The following is a 17,630-nucleotide window of genomic DNA, read 5'->3' as shown; positions in this document are numbered from 1 at the left end:
ATTAAACTTCTTGAGTCTCAATATTCTCAACTGTAAAAATGGGGATAAAAATACTGCTTCATAGGGCTGTTATGGGGATTAAATGAAAGAATGAATGCGTGTTGTCAGCACAGGTTCTGAACACGTGGTAAATTTCTTTATTAACTATTACATAGAATAGAATAGAGGGGAGTTAAGCTGTATTCCCTGGAAATAGAGCCCAAGGCAGAGATCTGCAAGCAGGAGCTTCAACAGCACCCCTGAGGAAGCGAGTGCTGCAGACAGAGGTAGAGGGAGAAGTTGAACCACAATCCATTTGCAACAGAGACCTCAGCTCTCCCTTCAGAGTTGCTGTGAGTTGAGCCAAGTGGGCAGTCTTTTGTGCTTCCACATCAATGGGATGCAGGCTGCCCACAGGGAGGGTGCAAAACTTTGGATGAAGCATCTCCATTCCACCAAGGGTAGTTCATCACTCAACCGTGAGTGGTCAGTAGGCAGCACCCCTGACTGCTGGGGGAGTGTGGGTCACCCTGAAGGCAGAATCTGAGTGGCACACTACAGCATCCACTATGGTTGAGTTTGACAGAAACCTAGAGTGGAAGGAACATTACATTTCTTATGCTTTAAAAATCTTGATAAATGTTTCTTAATCATTTTTGAAAAGTCCTATCATGAGGGTTGGACTCTTTTCAATATATTGAAGCCATTGATTTTATTTACTCTTTGTTTCTCATGTTTTTAGAAATAACATTTTCTACATAAGGTGCCTTTAGGCTAGAGGGAGGGAACTCTCCATTTGATTGGCCTGTTCTGTTTGTCCTATTTTTTCCTGTTCTGTGGCTTGATGTCCTAGAAATTCCTCCTTGGGAAACATTCATCCCTTTCCTTACACCCTGCCAAGCTGTTCTGCTAGGTGTCCTCTCTAATTTTAGAAGTGGATGTGTTCAAGAATTTCAGGAGAGTGAGTTTTAAGCAGGAACTGTGCCCTGGCCCCAATTGGAGGTGCCACCACACAACCCCCAGTGGATCACATTCTCCAGTGGATGAGTGACATTTAGGGGATTTTCCATTTGACTCATAAGGGTGGCTGATGAATTGCCAACTTATTAGGACAAAGTGTTTTACGAGTGTTTCTTTTACTAAATAGGATATGAAGTGTGCATAGAGAAATCAGGATGAAGGGGTCTTTGGTTATTCTGAAAGCAGTGACTGCTTTCCACTGGCTGAAAATTTGAATATAGCATATCAAATATCTCAAGGGAAATACAATTAGGTTGTTTATAGAAAGCAAGACAGGGCCCTCGCCAATGTGGCTCAGTTGTTTGAGCATAGCCCTGTGCACCAAAAGGTGACCCATTCGATTCTGGTCAGGGCACATCCCCAGTGCCTGCTCTCTCTCTCTCTCTCTCTCTCTCTCTCTATCTCTATCTCTCTCTCTCTCTCTCTCTCCCTCCCTCCCTCCCTCCATCCCTCCCTCCTTCCCTCCCTCTCTCTTCAATAAACACTTTAAAAAAAAAAGAAAGTGAGACTGTAGTGATCACATGTGTTGGGGACTTAGGAAGACATTTTTAGACATGGTAATAAATGGATCTTTAAAAAAGAGTATTTTATCAGGTAGAGATGGAAGAGAAAGGCAATTTATTTCTTCATTATATATTCACACACATACAAATATTCCCATGTCCTTTCATACATCTAACACAATAATTATTCAAATTCTAATTCTGTGCCATACAATGAAAGATAATTATATTTTTTAAAAGAGTAAAAAGAAGAGAAAAAGAAGGAGGATAAAGAGAAGGAGGAGGAGGGTGGGGAGAGGGAGGAGGCTGAGGAATGGGAGGAGGAACTGGTAAAGTGTGTGGATTCTGGGGGCAAACAGGATGTAAGGAGGAAGGAAGAATCATTGCTTTTGTCCTACTCTTTCAGATGCCTGCAGTGCCGTATGGCATCTCAGACAGATAACATCTTTGACACAAGAAGAGTTAGAGCAATAAGGATACTGAATATTTTTTTCCTGTCTTTTGTGTGTCAGGTACTTTAAGTGCTTTTCATGCATTAACTTACTCCTCAAAACGACCCTGTGTGGTAAACACTGACAGTTTCCCTTTGTTACAGAAGCTTCAGCTAAGATTCCACAGCTAGGAAGAGGCATAATCGAGACTTTCCTCTACGCTCTCACTCTCTAGAATCCAAAGGTTTATAACCGTGTGCTCTATTACATCACAAAAATAAATAAATAAATAAATAAATAAATAAATAAATAAGCCAAAGATGGGTCACAGCAAAAGAATTTTTAAAAGAAAGAAAAAGACCCATTTGTCCCCATCTCAGTTCCTTGTCAGCACAAAGACTTACCGATTAGGAAGAAAGCATTTTGGCTCACCCCATTCTCTAAGCTAGGAGCAAATGCCTGGGACCCCATAGACCAGTGATGGCGAACCTTTTGAGCTCGGCGTGTCAGCATTTTGAAAAACCCTAATTTAACTCTGGTGCCGTGTCACATAGAGAAATATTTTTATATTTGCAACCATAGTAAAACAAAGACTTATATTTTTGATATTTATTTTATATATTTAAATGCCATTTAACAAAGAAAAATCAACCCAAAAAATGAGTTTGCATGTCACCTCTGACACGCGTGTCATAGGTTCGCCATCACTGCCATAGACTCTCCCAGTGTCAAGCTCCTGGGCAAGACTCTGGGTACCATGGATCTAACCTCATGAAAGACAACATTCTAGGAACGTGGCAAATTGTTGCCTGTGTGCCCCTGGGTTTTTGGTAGGAAAATCTGAGCTGTCGAATCTCTTGAGAGCTTAGCCCAAGATAAACTGGACAAAATATCAATGAGCCAGGAGTTTACATAATTCACCTGGAATTGTCATAACTTTGGTAGCTCATAGATGGTTACCTTTGATGAAAAGAAAACAGTAACACTTCTTCCCAGCCAAATAGGTTGATAAACTCTTTCTTCTATATAAGCCAAGCCACTGGTGTGACAGGCCGCTTCTGAGATGGTCCCCCAATGATTCCTACCTTCTGTTATTCAGGCTCTTGTAAAATCCCCTCCCGTTGGATTCATTGACTTGCTTCTAATGAATAGAATACGGCAGAAGTAATGAGATGTCATTTCCAAGATGAGCTAAACAAATACTGTGGCTTCTATCTTGGGGGCTTGCTCACTTCGGTGGAAGCCAGCTGCCCTGTTGTGAGGCAGCCCTATGGAGACACCTATGTGAGTGAGCTTGGGGACAGACCAGCTGAGGTCTTCCAACAACCAGAGTAATAAGCTGGGAAACAGATACTCCCCAATTGAGCTCTTAGCCCCAGATAACAGCTTGACAGCAACCTCATGAGAGATCTTGAGCCAGAGGCACCCAGGTAAGCCACAGCTGGATCTGTGACCCACAGGAACAGTAACATAATAAATGTTTATTCTTTTAAGCTGCTAAATTCTGCCGTAATTTGTTATGTAGCAATTGATAGCTAATATGGTACTCAGGGTGGGAGAAACCTGGGTTAAAAATAAAATTTGATCATTATAGTGGATTATTATTCAACAAAATTTCCCTCCGTAACTACTTCTAAGAATTCTTGACAATAGGCTATGAGTCATTAGTCATATTCCAGGAGATGACTAGTGCCAACAAATACTTCTATTCCTATAACCAGATATTACTTCATCTTCTCTTCAAATTAAATAATCTCTAAAGAAGATACAGATTTCTATTGCTTTTTATTCATTTAGGTAATGAAGACCCTGTTAAATAAAGCAAATTACCTATGAGAATAGCTAATTAGCAGCAATAAGTCACTAGTCATAGATACTTATTGAAAATCTACCAGTTTTTTTACTTGGGATCGTGTGATCCTTCCCACTGTTCATGTTCCTTTCGGAGATGACATAAATACATCTGATCTATCTTTAGAAATTTGATCGTCGTTCATCTCAGTGACAGATCCCACTATCCACTTAAATATTCACCTAGTAACTGAGGTGCCATCCTTGACACCTTTCTCTTCCTCACAGCTCCATCTCTAATCCATCTTCTCTAGGCCCACTGCTATTGCGACAAGAGTACCTCTCAATCAAGTCCATCCACTTTTCTCTCCATTATCTATTCCTATATTAAACAAAAGAGGATAATCCATGCTTTGGTCACAAATATACCCCCAAAGTTTAGTGCCTTCACACAGCAAAGCTTTATTCTTCACTACAACGCAATACAAATCAACCATTCCTCCTCCATCCTGGAGCTCTGCCACCTGAACTCAGGCTCCCCAAGGTCACCACAGCTAGGGCAGAGAGAGACAGGGCAGCTCACCTGTTGCCTCTGAGTAGCCCAGAAGTGACACTCATCAAGCTGCTCAGATGCCATTAGCTACAACTAATCACATGAACTAATTTAACTACAACGTAGGCTGGGAAGTGCATAGACACAATTAATATTTAGTGGGTACCACTTATCTCTATCCCATCCCCTTAGACAGAACTATTACCATCTTTGATTTGGACCACTAGAAGAACCTCTTTACTGGTATCTCATCTTCCATTCTTACCCATCCCTTAGTTCTTCTTTCTAGAACAGTCTTCTTAACTGAAGATCTGAAATTCTTTTTTTTTAAATTTTTTTTATCGCTAAAAGTATTACAAAGGGTATTACATAAGTGTCCTTTTTTCCCCCCCGCCCTTGACAAACCCCTGCCCTCCCTTACCCCCCAGTGTCTTATGTCCATTAGTTATGCTTATATGGATGCATACAAGTCCTTCGGTTGATCTCTTACTCCCCTCCCTCCTGTCCGCCAACCCTCCCTGCCCTTCCCACTGCAGTTTGACAATCAGTTTGAGACAGCTCTGCCTCTGTATCTATTATTGTTCAAAAGTTTGTAATGGTCTTTATTATCCATGAATGAGTGAGATCATGTGGTATTTTTCCTTCATTGACTGGCTTATTTCACTTAGCATAATGCTCTCCAGTTCCATCCATGCTGTTGCAAATGGGAAGAGTTCCTTATTTTTTACAGCAGCATAGTATTCCATCGTGTAGATGTACCACAGTTTTCTAATCCATTCATCTACTGATGCGCACTTAGGCTGTTTCCAGATCTTAGCTATGGTGAATTGTGCTGCTATGAACATAGGGGTGCATATATCCTTTCTGATTGGTGTTTCTGTTTTCTTGGGATATATTCCTAGAAGTAGGATCACAGGGTCAAATGGGAGTTCCATTTCCAATTTTTTGAGGAAACTCCATACTGTCTTCCATAGTGGCTGCACCAGTCTGCATTCCCACCAGCAGTGCACAAGTGTTCCTTTTTCTCCACATCCTCTCCAGCACTTGTTGTTTGTTGATTTGTTGATGATAGCCAGTCTGACAGGTGTGAGATGGTACCTCATTGTTGTTTTGATTTGCATTTCTCGGATGATTAGTGACTTTGAGCATGTTTTCATATGTCTCTTGGCTTTCTGAATGTCCTCTTTTGAAAGGTGTCTATTTAGATCCTTTGCCCATTTTTTGATTGGATTGTTTATCTTCTTTTTCTTAAGTTGTATGAGTTCCCTATAAATTTTGGAAATTAAGCCCTTATCAGATATGACATTGGCAAATATGTTTTCCCACGCAGTGGGTTTTCTTGTTGTTTTGTTGATGGTTTCTTTTGCTGTGCAGAAGCTTTTTATTTTGATGTAGTCCCATTTGTTCATTTTCTCTTTAGTTTCAAGTGCCCTAGGAGCTGTATCAGTGAAGAAATTGCTTTGGCATATGTCTGAGATTTTGTTGCCCTTGGATTCTTCTAGAATTTTTATGGTTTCCTGTCGTACATTTAAGTCCTTTATCCATTTTGAGTTTATTTTTGTGTATGGTGTAAGTTGGTGGTCTAGTTTCATTTTCTTGCATATATCTGTCCAATTTTCCCAACACCATTTATTGAAGAGACTATCTTGGCTCCATTGTATGTTCTTGCCTCCTTTGTCAAATATTAATTGAGCATATTGGTTCGGGCCGATTTCTGGGGTCTCTATTCTATTCCATTGAAGATCTGAAATTCTTAACGGTGTGGATGAAAAAAAAAAGGCCACATGCTAACCTGACAAGCTCATGGTGGTTTTGCAAACCCAAAGATCTAAAGTAACCACAAAGGATGATCAAAAATTAAAACTTTAACTAAAGCAGTTTATAGTGGGTAGTCATGTCCTAGACCAGTATCTTCCCTGATGAAGGTAAATTTTTACCTTAACTGAGCCTATTGTCGTTTTGCATATAAGATAACATCCTTGTTGCCCTAACCAGTTTGGCTCAGTGGACAGAGCATTGGCCTGCGGACTGAGAGGTCCCAAGTTTGATTACGGTCAAGGGCATGTACCTTTGCTTGTGGGCACATCCCCAGTAGGAGGTGTGCAGGAGCAGCTGATCGATGTTTCTCTCTCATCGATGTTTCTAACTCTCTATCCCTCTCCCTTCCTCTCTGTAAAAAAAACAATAAAATATATATATATATATATATATTTAAAAAGATAACATCCTTGTGAAATGTCTGGGTAACTTGTAACATCCCTTTTCTGGACCCCTCAGGGCACAACCAAATGCACATGGGTGCCAGGACAGAGACCACAAAGTCCTTCATTGTTATTGTTACCATGATAATTGTTGACTGTTAACTATTCTGCAGCCACCTCAGTAAAAGAAGTATTTGTCTATCACTTTACTTTTTATCCAATACCAGAGGTTTCCCTGCTTGGCTTTCTCACTCCTTCCTAACCTATCACCAATGGATTTCATGTAACCCACCTAGTCTTCTCCTTTGATTGTAATGTATAAAAATAGATAAAAACCCGCCATTCTCTGGAGAATTATCCCAGTCCATTGAGATTCTGCTTCCAGGCAACTGTAGACAGTTTGGCTCAAATAAACTCACAAAAAATCTTTACAGGTTTGAATGTTTTTACATTAACAACAGCACAAAACATCTATTTGGTCTGGCCCCTGTCTATCTCATTGGACTGGTCTTATTTCACACTCCCCCTCACACCCTGTTGCTTCCCTCAATGTAGCCACACTGGCCTTTAAATGGCTGTGCTCCCTCCTACACCAGGTCAGTCAAGAAAGGCAGGTCTGGGTTTGAAGATCTAAAAAGATGATGGGTTCATTTTGGTTTCTTTAGTTGGTTTAACAACAGTTTATTACTGGCTCAGCAAACAGTGTAAAGGATCAATCCAAGATAAAGGTAGGAAATAAACATTGCTACCCATGGCCTTCTAATTCCTCAGAGGAGGCATAGAAGTTGGGTTGTCACTTTAGCTACTCACAGTGAGAAGGTCAGAGGAGCTGAGAGCTGAGACTTATCCATAGTATACCATTTGGCCAGGGAAGGATCACAAAAGCACATACTGTGCTGTCACCATATAATGCCTTTTTGGCTGCACACCAAATTTCATTAGTTCTGTGTTGTCAGACCTTTCACACCTCTTACCACAGGGTCTTTGCGTAGCTTCTTGTTTCTGTCCAGAATATCCTTCCCTCTTCTCTTCAGTCAGTCAGATTCTGCTACTCATTTCTGACCTCTCCATCCCCTACGATGTGTTCTTATAGCATCTGTTTCCTCCCCTTCAGACTTTTCACATTTGCACTTTTACAATTATTTGTGTGCTATTGGATTATTGACCGTCTTCCCCCACTTATTGCAAACTTTTTGAAGGCAGGAATCAATTCTGGCTTTGTTCACACAGGATGCCTAGCCCCTATATAGTGCCAACACATGGCAGCTGGCAAACAAGGTTTCTTGAATAAATACACCTGGAGGATAGAGCTTTTCCTGTATCTTCTCCTCTTTGAATTCATTATTCATAAAAACCTACTTAAAACTCAAGTTTCGCCCTGTGTCTTCTGTGCTGAGAAGCCCTCAATGGTTCCCCATCACTCACTGAGGAATCTAAGCTGTGAGACGCGGCTTGTCAATAGGCTGGCCATTTGCCCAGGTTCTCTTGTTTGCACCTGTTGTTCTGGTATAATTATTAGAAGTGTCCTCCTTTTATTTTCTAAAGTGCCCCAGTTTGGATGATACATTTAATGATCACTCTACATAAGGGACTTTTAATATGTGGCCCCTTATTGACTTCTCAGATATCCTGGCTTCACAATTTATGCAGCAGCAACACCAAACTGCTTATAATTCCCTGTCAAACCATCATGTGGTTTCTCACCTCCAGGCCTTTTCTGGCATGTCTCCCTCTGGCCAGAATTCACTCCCTTCCTCTCTGACTCATCCTGTAAGATTCAGCTCATTTCCTAAGGCCAGAGAAAGCCTTCTCTGACCCAGCAACTTCACCCCATCCCTAAGGCCCAGTTAGAATTCTCATTCTTCAGCTCTTCCTGGCCTTCTAATCCTCTATACATTATTTCATTGTTGTCTTTTCACATTGAATTATGAAATCTGCCCTGTGTTCGTCATCAACCTCCCCCACCCCATCCCCCGAAACATACACACATACACACAAACACACATGCCCTTGAGGACAGGGACTATTTGTCATTCATCTTTGTGTACCTACTGCCTGCCACTTAGTCAACTCACACTAATTATTGATTGAACAAATAAATGGCTCTGAAGATTTTATTTATTCAACAAATGCAATTTAGTAAATAGTCCATTTATTTTCCTAACTTTATTAACCCAAATTATATATAACTTCTCATCTGAATTTCTATTGAGCATGAGCAAACCAGTGATACCCTCACTGAGTTAATAGAATTAAAGCCAAAACAAAGAAGCCTAATGTTTAAATTATCTTGTTCCTTTTCTTATGTTAGACTTTTTAAAAAATAATGAAAGTAGCTCTCCTACTTCCAGGATTGGAAACTTGATGTAGTCTAATCATTTCTTTTGTTTCCCCCTGATGAGAATATTTGGACTGTGACCCTAACTCTCACCCTCACCTTGCTCTCCCTACACCCACCAGATCCCCCCCACCAAAACCGCACATGGGGTACAATATGATTCAAATGACTTTTTAAAAATGTTTTAGCCTTTGTACTAAATCTAATTTGAATGCTGAATGCCTTGTCAGGCTTGCTGAAATAGGCTTCTCAGAGGAATTATTTTTAAACTCCTTAAGATTGAATATCATTGTTTTTAAGATGAGACACATCACATCTAACAAAGAACATTTCTGCCGAATGTGTGAAATAAAGTCTCATTGCTAAGAAGGAGAAGTTTCCCGGAAAGGGCTGTAGACTTTGGCTCAACCCTGCTTTCTGTCCGGCCCCTATCACTTCCTGGATCTGCTCATGTGAGCTGGGCATATGTCTACTCAAGCCCCTGTTTCTTGGTCCATAAACTGGTGTGAGAATACATGCCTCACGGGGCTGAGGGGACGATCCAAAGGGAAGCTGGGTTTTAGTATTTCTCTAGGAGATAGCCTTGTAAGGGGAAATATTTTCATGGAACCTCTAATGTTGATTTTTATTATTATTATTATTATAGTGTTACTTAAATATGAACAAAAATACACTGAGTATAAATTCCTTAAGCTTATAAAATTAGAAACCAAAATTATAAGTTAAATAAAGCCCCAAAATACAGACATTTACAAATCAAATACATGTTCAACTACAAGCTAAAACCAGTAAAATGACCATAACTGAATGTGATAGTTGATGCTGTGTGCCAATTCTTTACCTTCATTCTCAATGTACATGTTACCATCTGAACCCTGTTCCCTTTTTTTTGTAAGCCCTCTAAGCTTTCATGTAGTCAAATGTAAAATAAAGATCGTTAGGCCACATATAAATACCGTGTAACAGAGTCAGCGTCATCTGATAAAAAGGGGACATGGCAGACCACGTGCTTTAGCAGAAAGAGTTGTTCAAGGCCTCGGGACTCCAAGGAGAGTGGATGGACTGGGTACTGAGATTAACTAAGGTTTATAGTAGGATTTTCCCTCCAGGAGATATATCAAAACAGTCAAAACAGTTGGTCTGTGGAGTCAGACCTGGGTTTGGATTCCGTTACTGTCACTACTACTTGCACAATTCCTTTAGCTCTTCTCAGCCTCAGTTTCTTCATCAATAAAATGAGGGAAAGTAAGTTCTATCTTCTAGGATTGGTATGAGGACCGAATCAGATATTTATGTGAGATCCTTGATAAATTGTATCATGACCCTGACAGTCCAAGCTGTCATCATGGGCTACATGCTCCAGAGAAACTTCCTCCTGGCAGGGGCTGCTGGGGGGCGGGGAGCACACAGGACCGCGGATATGGTCTGGGGGAAAGTTGCATCTTTGAATTTCAAAACTTTGATGAGGATGATAGAAGAAAACTAGACTTTTCAATATTCGATCTAGTTACACTGTTATCATAAGTGGGGGTTAAACCTCTCTGGGACAGTTCTGTCCCCTATCTAGGAGAACCCACTCAGCCTTTTAGTTTTTTATAAGGAAGCCAAGTGACCTCCTGCTGAAATGGAGCTCATTACAAGTGCTGAGGACCCAAAGAGTTAAAAACACAGAAGTGGGACAGGAAAAGTTACTGTCCCTGAAGAAACGATGTTACTTTCATTTTGGGAAGAAACGGGTTTGAGCTGAGAGGAGAAAAGGCTGTTCTTCTCTGGCCCTTCGCCCAGCAGGGAAGGCGATGAGGGATGAGGACCACCCGCTGATGGGCCTCTGCAGGTGTGACCTCAGGAGATTCTGAGACCGAGCAGAGCCACCTGGGACCAGGTGATGAGAGGTGGCATGACGTCAGGGAAAAGCCATCTTCTCCCTGCCTCTCATGGGACCCAGCACCTCTCTGGGCCCCTGAAAATAGACACCTATGGAGGCGCCCGGAGATGTTAGCTGGGCAAAGGTGTCATCGTACTCAACATGATCCTTTGCCTTGGCAGCAAGAAGACTTCCCACCTGGTGGAGAACAGAGAGGGAGAGCCAGAGATTTGAGGAAGAAAGACAGATGCCTTCCGGCAACTGCAAGGCCAGACCAGAGAGTCCTGGAAGTGTCCGAGTGTAACTGGGGAACACTTAGAGAACGGCTGGACCCAGGTACCATGTGGGTGAGAGGTCAAGCCTTTGTAATTTAGGCAATGGAAGTCAACTTGACAATGTCTTCACAATATCAATAAAAACGAAATCATCTACAAATCAACTTGACAATAAAGACACAGGGCCAATACTAAAGAAACTATGAAATCTTATTGAAGTCTGTGGAAAAAGTGGATAAATATATCATATTCTCAATAGAAACATAAAAATGTATCTTTATCATATTGATCCTTTCAAAATTAATGCAAATCCAATTAGAATCCTAATTTTTGGAAACTGCATAAAATAACGTTAACTTCCTAATGGAAGAATAAATATATGAGACTAGCAAAAATATATGTATCTATATAAAACCATGAGAGTAGGCTTGCCTTATCAAATATTTCATAAAGCCATTATAATAAAAAATATTATGGTATTGGCTCAGATTAGTGAAATAGAATAAAGAGTTCAGAAAATAAATCCAAGTATAAATGGTAACTTAATATATAACAAAGGAGATATGTTAACTCAATGGGAAAAAGAGTGTTTATTTAATGCTGCTGACATCGATGGCTATCAATCTAGAAGACAATAGAGATTCTTAGTTCTCACCATACACCAAAAAAGATTTAAATAAATTTAAGATTTAGTTGAAAAATGTGTGTTAGAAGAAAATTTAGGAGAACAGTTACATAATGTTGAAGTGGAAAGACTTTCTTAAGTCATAAAGGAAAACACCAACACATTTGACTGAATTATTTTATTGTTAGAAGATTAAATAAACAAAATCAAAATACCAAGGATGGCTTGGGGAGGGGGGGGGATTTACAACATATATAATATATAGTAGACCTATGGTTAATCCCCTTAATGTGCAACGAACTCTTTTGCCCTGTCCAGGTAGCTCAGTTGGTTAGAATGTCATGCCACTACGTCAAGGTTGCAGGTTCAGTCCTGGTCAGGGCACATGCAAGAATCAACCAATGAATCCATAAATAAGTGAAAAAAATCTCTCTCTCTCTCTCTCTCTCTCTCTCTCTCTCTCTCTCTCTCTCCTCTTCCTCTCTTTTTCTAAAATCAATAAATAAAAAGAAAGATAAGTTTTTGAAGAGAATGTGACCTCTTAGGCTGATGGGACCTGGGCTGTAAGCCAGGTCCTGTTCCTATAGAGGAGCTGGGAGGAAATGGATTGTAGGGGAGGGAGAGAAAGGAAGAAATGATGGATGCACTTCTCGCTCATATGTAATGTACCTCCATTTTTCCCCCCCCCAGGAAGCCCTTCTAGGAATACTGAGCTCTCTCTGCTGGTGGGCTGGCTTCACGAGCTGCTGCCTCTCATTATCCAATTCTTTTTTGTAATTTCTAGGTATTGCACACAGCCTACTTAGGTGGTCTAATTTAGGCCATATGCACACACTTGGGGATGTGTCTGTTGCTGGTATATAATGTTTTCACATCTAGATCCCTTAACAGTCTCATTCAAATAGCAGTGTGGGCAAATGAAAAAGCGACTATGTTTGCATCCATGTCTTTCAGCCAAGCTCTACCACCCAGGAGCTAGCCCGTGTCTGGGGAACAGGCCGAGCTGGACTCCGGCAATAACACAGCCATTTCTCCTCAGCCACAGCCAGAGCTTTCCAGGCCCGAGGTAAATTTACATAGAATAAAGTTTAAATGAGGAAAAGACTATTGAGGTATTGCTTTAAATTGTTTACATTTGTTCGACTCCAACAGTAAAACACAGCCTCAGGGGTACAGACCCAGAGACTGCATCTTCCCACTGAAATAAGGAAGTAGCATCTTGATTTTATTACTGTTCCCAAAGAGTCTAGAGACCTGGCTGGGGCATTATAGACAATGCAGAACTATTCTTGCTTTTAAAAAGCTGGTTAAGTTAATTTGGCCACTGTCAGGGTTTAGAAATCTGAGTTTTTGGAAAGGCAGGTGTGAGAGTCAGAAAGCGTGACCAGGAAGGATTCTTGCTTGTCCCTCCTAAGATCTAAGAAAGGAAGCACATCCTCCTTAATATCCAATTTCTTAGTCTCACTGCCTATCTGGTCAGACGGCTCTGTGTCTCTGGGGAGCCCATGTTTCTGCTGTAATTTGTCTCCTCAATGGCAGATGGGGAGAGCTAACTGGTCACGTTGTTTTAGCCTGATCTCAAAGTTGAGCTGAGTAGGAATGCTTGAATGTCCATGAATCTATAGAACTCTTTTCATAGAAAAATACATTTGAGAATGAAGAGGGAAACCTTTTTTTAAAAGCGGGGACACAAATTGGTGAGAATTACTGGGAGATCAGCAATAATCAATGGCACAATCAGACCCACAATTCCTAGGTGTCCTGAGTTAGTTGCTTCTTCTTGCTGTTTAGAATCGTCTTATCTGACTTTGCCAGGTGAATGAGGAAGTGCATTCTGGGCAGAAAGAACATTATACACCTGGAAATAAGGCCTGAAGCATCATGAGCATTTGGGGAGCTTTAGAAGTTCAATACAAACATGCTAAGGGCATGGAGGTGTGAGGGAGCTAGTCAGCCTTATAAGCAGGTTATATAGTTTGGACTTGGTAGTCCTGTTCCAATGGCAAGTTAGAGAAACCCAAGACCAAACTCAGTTAAGTATAGGGTGTCCCAAAATTCACGCAAGATGTAATTTTGATAGAAAACACAGGTTTATAATTAAAAATTGTAAATTTTTATTGATTCATAAAGTATACAGTATAGGGTTATGTATGGAATAGCACATTGGGTAAATGGCCTCCACAGCTTTGCTGGCACATACACAAAGCCGTGGTCTTCATTGGTCTTCATTGTCCCTGCTCCTGGGCCATAATTGGTAATTGGTAATGCTTATCAAATTGAAGGGATTGAAATCAAAGGGCAACAGATATTAGAATCTGATTCAATAAACCAAGTAAAATTAGGCTTTTATTTGTTGTTGTTGTTAATGCTCACGCAAAATTCAAATCTTGGGTGAATTTTGGGACACCCTATAATAACAACAGAAATAGTTAATACTTACTGAGCGCTTATCTAAATCCTTCATATGCATTAACTCATTTAAATCTCATTACAACCCTGTGAGGTAGTTGTTATTATGCCAATTTTATTTTATTTACTTATTTATTTTTAGTTAATCCTCACCAGAGAATATTTTTCCATTGATTTTTAGAGAGAGTGGAAGGGAGGGGCAGAGACAGAGAGAGAGAGACATTGATGTGAGAGACACATCGATTGGTTGCCTCCCACAAGCGCCCCGACCAGAGCCGGGATCTAGCCTGCAGGACAATGCTCTATCCACTGAGCCAGACTGACTAAGGCTATTATGCCCATTTTAGAGGTGAGGAAACTTATATGCAGAAAGGTTAAGTAATTGCCCAAAGTCATGTAGCCAGTAAGTGGAAGCACTACGATTCGAACATAGCAAATCTATTGACTTCTATAATTGGAAAAGTCCACGGGTAAAGCTGGGTTCATGTGCTATTAAATCCAGGAGCTCAAACAGTGTCTCGAGGCTCTGCCTTGGCTCTGCTTCTTTCCATGCATCACCTTCGTCTTTGCAGAGAGTCTCTCTGTGAGAAGGGAAAGAGACAACTCAGAACCCAGAGCATGAGTGAGACCATTGCCGCACCAACAATTATATTTAATGAATCACTGTGGCCAGAAGCATGGAGTGTATAAGAAGGGGATGAGTCAGGGTCAGCATGGAGTGTATAAGAAGGGGATGAGTCAGGGTCAGAACCATGAAATGGCTTCCCATCAAAAGGAGAAGATCCATCGCGGATGTAAAGAGGGGAGAAGCATACCCCAATTTGCATTTTAGAAAAACTGATGTAGAAAATGGATTTGAGGAATGTCGAACTAGAGACAGGGCCAACTAGAAAACCAACTGAGTTCTCTAGGTGAGAAATGACCTCGAGGTGGTAGTGATGATGAAAAGGGAATGGAGACACAAGAATGTAGGAGGCAGACTTGGATATAGGGCCTGAGGAAGAAGGAGGAATTAAGGCAACTCTGAGGTTGTATTATCAACTAAAATTGAGAAACCAGGAAGCTGAGCAAGTCTGCTAATAAAGATGAGATAGTGTGTTAGCTCATGTGGGGGCATGTTCGTCAGTCTATCTTCTCTGCTAGACAAATAAACTCCATGAGCCAGAGACCTCACTGGCCTTGTTCACTAGAACATCCACAATAACCACATAGTACTTGGCAAATGGTAGGTAGTCACTAGTTAAATAAGCAAAAGAACAGTGTCCACCAGATATCCAAGTGCATGTACCTACCAGCTAGGTCACTGGAAGGTCAAAAGAGACGTCTGGCCCAGTGGTGTGAATTTGGGAGACACCAGAGATGTGGGCAAAAGAGAAAGACAAAGCAATTGAGATTGTCTGGGGAGAGCGTGGGATGAGAGAGCAAGTGTCAATGCCAACACGTGCAGGGCTGCCAGAGGAAGATGAGCCTGGTGGGAGCTGTAGGAAATGAATGATCAGAGAAGCAATCAAAGAAGCAGTGCGATGGTGAACAGGAAAGGCTAGACTGGAAAAGCAGAGTTTATGGTGAAGACCCCACTCTTCCGCTTGCTAGCTGTGTGACCTCGGGCGAGTTACTGAGCTGTGGTGTGCTTGCGATTCCCCATCTCCACACTGAGAATGATAACACTGTCTATCTTAGGGTTGTTGTGAGAATTAAAAAACAAACAAACATATATAGAGGACTTAGCACAATACTTACCTCAAAATTTACCTAAAATTTTAAGTAATGTTTGGTATGAACACAGCAGCGTGGCCAAGAAAGATAAGGGCTAAAATATTTCCACTAGACTTGGTGAACTTGGGGGACTTGGGCCCATAAATGGACAATCAGCAAAGATGGGAATGAAATTCAGATGGGAAATCAAGAGATGGGGTCTAAGGAAGTAAAAGCATCTTCCACTGTATTTTGTTCTCCTTGGTAAGCAGCAATAGCGAAGATATGTCACTGATTCATCATCGTTGATATTTGTCTCCCCAATTAGAATGTAAGCTTTATCCCATGTCCCCAGTGCTTAAAGCACAGTGGCACATAGTGGGTGCTTAGTAAGGATCTGTGGAGTGACAGGACAGATGGATACAGTGGCAACAGTGGGATGGGAATCACGATTGTTAATTACAGCCCCACCACCAGGAGTAGAGATTCTCATCTAGGGCTGTACATCCCAGTTGCCTGCAAAGTAATTGTTTGTGTTAGCACAGATCCCCGGGCCTCTCTCCCCACACACCCTCTGGATGGGCAGCCCTGGTTGGTTGGGGGAGGGGACTAGGTTCTGGGAGGTCTCCCCTACTCATTGTGATACATACCCCGGCCTCAGAACTGCTAGCCTATACCACAGTCTAATGTGCAACTCAATATGGAAATAAAAAGAAAAACTTGCTCAAGACCTCAGTCATTGTTTCTCCCCTCAGGATCTGAATCAAATTAACATATATTTTTAAATGCGTTCATATTTGACAGTTGAAAATGTAATAAAGAATTCCAAGGGAAGCAGCTCTAAGGAGTTCTCTAACAAGGAAGTCCTGGTAGAAGGAACGGATTGGGCCCCTGGCAGAAAAGAAAATGCACTGCCAGCAGGTTTTTCCTGTCACCATGTAAACCAGCCATCAATCATGGCTCACACCTGCCTTTCTGCTCAGCACAAAGAAACCAATTGAGAGGTGCTCACCCCACCCCCAACACACACACACACACACACACACACGCACGCATGCACGCACGCACGCGAGCGAGGCACAGGAGCCTGGACAATGCAGGCCCAGAAAGGCAGAAAAGTGGACAGATGCAACAGAGAATTACACCAACTTGTCTAAACAGCTAACAGGAAATTAATTCTCCGAAACATTGACCTAGTGTCTGATTCTAAGAACAAGCAGAACTACGTGTTCAAAGAACTGGTAAAGTGGGATTGCTCAGGGAAACAAAAGAAAACATTTTTGCTGGAGGATATCATGGAATCTGATCATTAAAAAATAGAACATTCTGAACCCTGGCCTGGTAGCTCAGTTGGTTAGAGCATTGATCCAATACAGCAGGGTTGTGAGTTCTATCCCTAGTCAGGGCACTTACAGGAAGCAGCCAATGAATGAATGCGTGGATGGGTGGAACAACAAATCAATCTCTTCTCTCTCTCTCTCTCTCAAATCTCTCAAATCAGTAAATAATAAATAAAAAAAGAAAAGTCAAAATATTGACTAGCTATGAATCTCTCCAATGGCTCCATATGCTGAAGTCAGTTTGTTGTCAATTTCGCAAACACTTATGTAGCTTCCCCTACTTTCTCTCTGGAAAAGAATGTAAGTGTAATTCAACATTTCAAAACAAAATGACAGATTAGCTCCATATACCTGTATAAACTTTAGGTATGGGATTTTACACCAGGCAATGGTCCACCTGCACCAGAGTCACCACACTCATGTTTCAGATAATTCAATCATTTTCATTGCCTGTCATTCTGCCCTGGCCTAATGCTCCAATAAGTCATCAATTTGAGATCTCAGAGAAACTGTTCAATAGACTTATGTAGAGTCCATTCTGATTCTTCAGGTCCTATTCCTTTATTATGTTAGATGATCAGAAAGCAAAATTTCAGGGTTCTATTA

Source organism: Myotis lucifugus, unplaced genomic scaffold, assembly GCF_000147115.1.
Source record: "Myotis lucifugus unplaced genomic scaffold, Myoluc2.0 scaffold_104, whole genome shotgun sequence".
NCBI lineage: Eukaryota > Metazoa > Chordata > Mammalia > Chiroptera > Vespertilionidae > Myotis > Myotis lucifugus.
Note: the sequence above shows the minus strand (reverse complement) of the source record.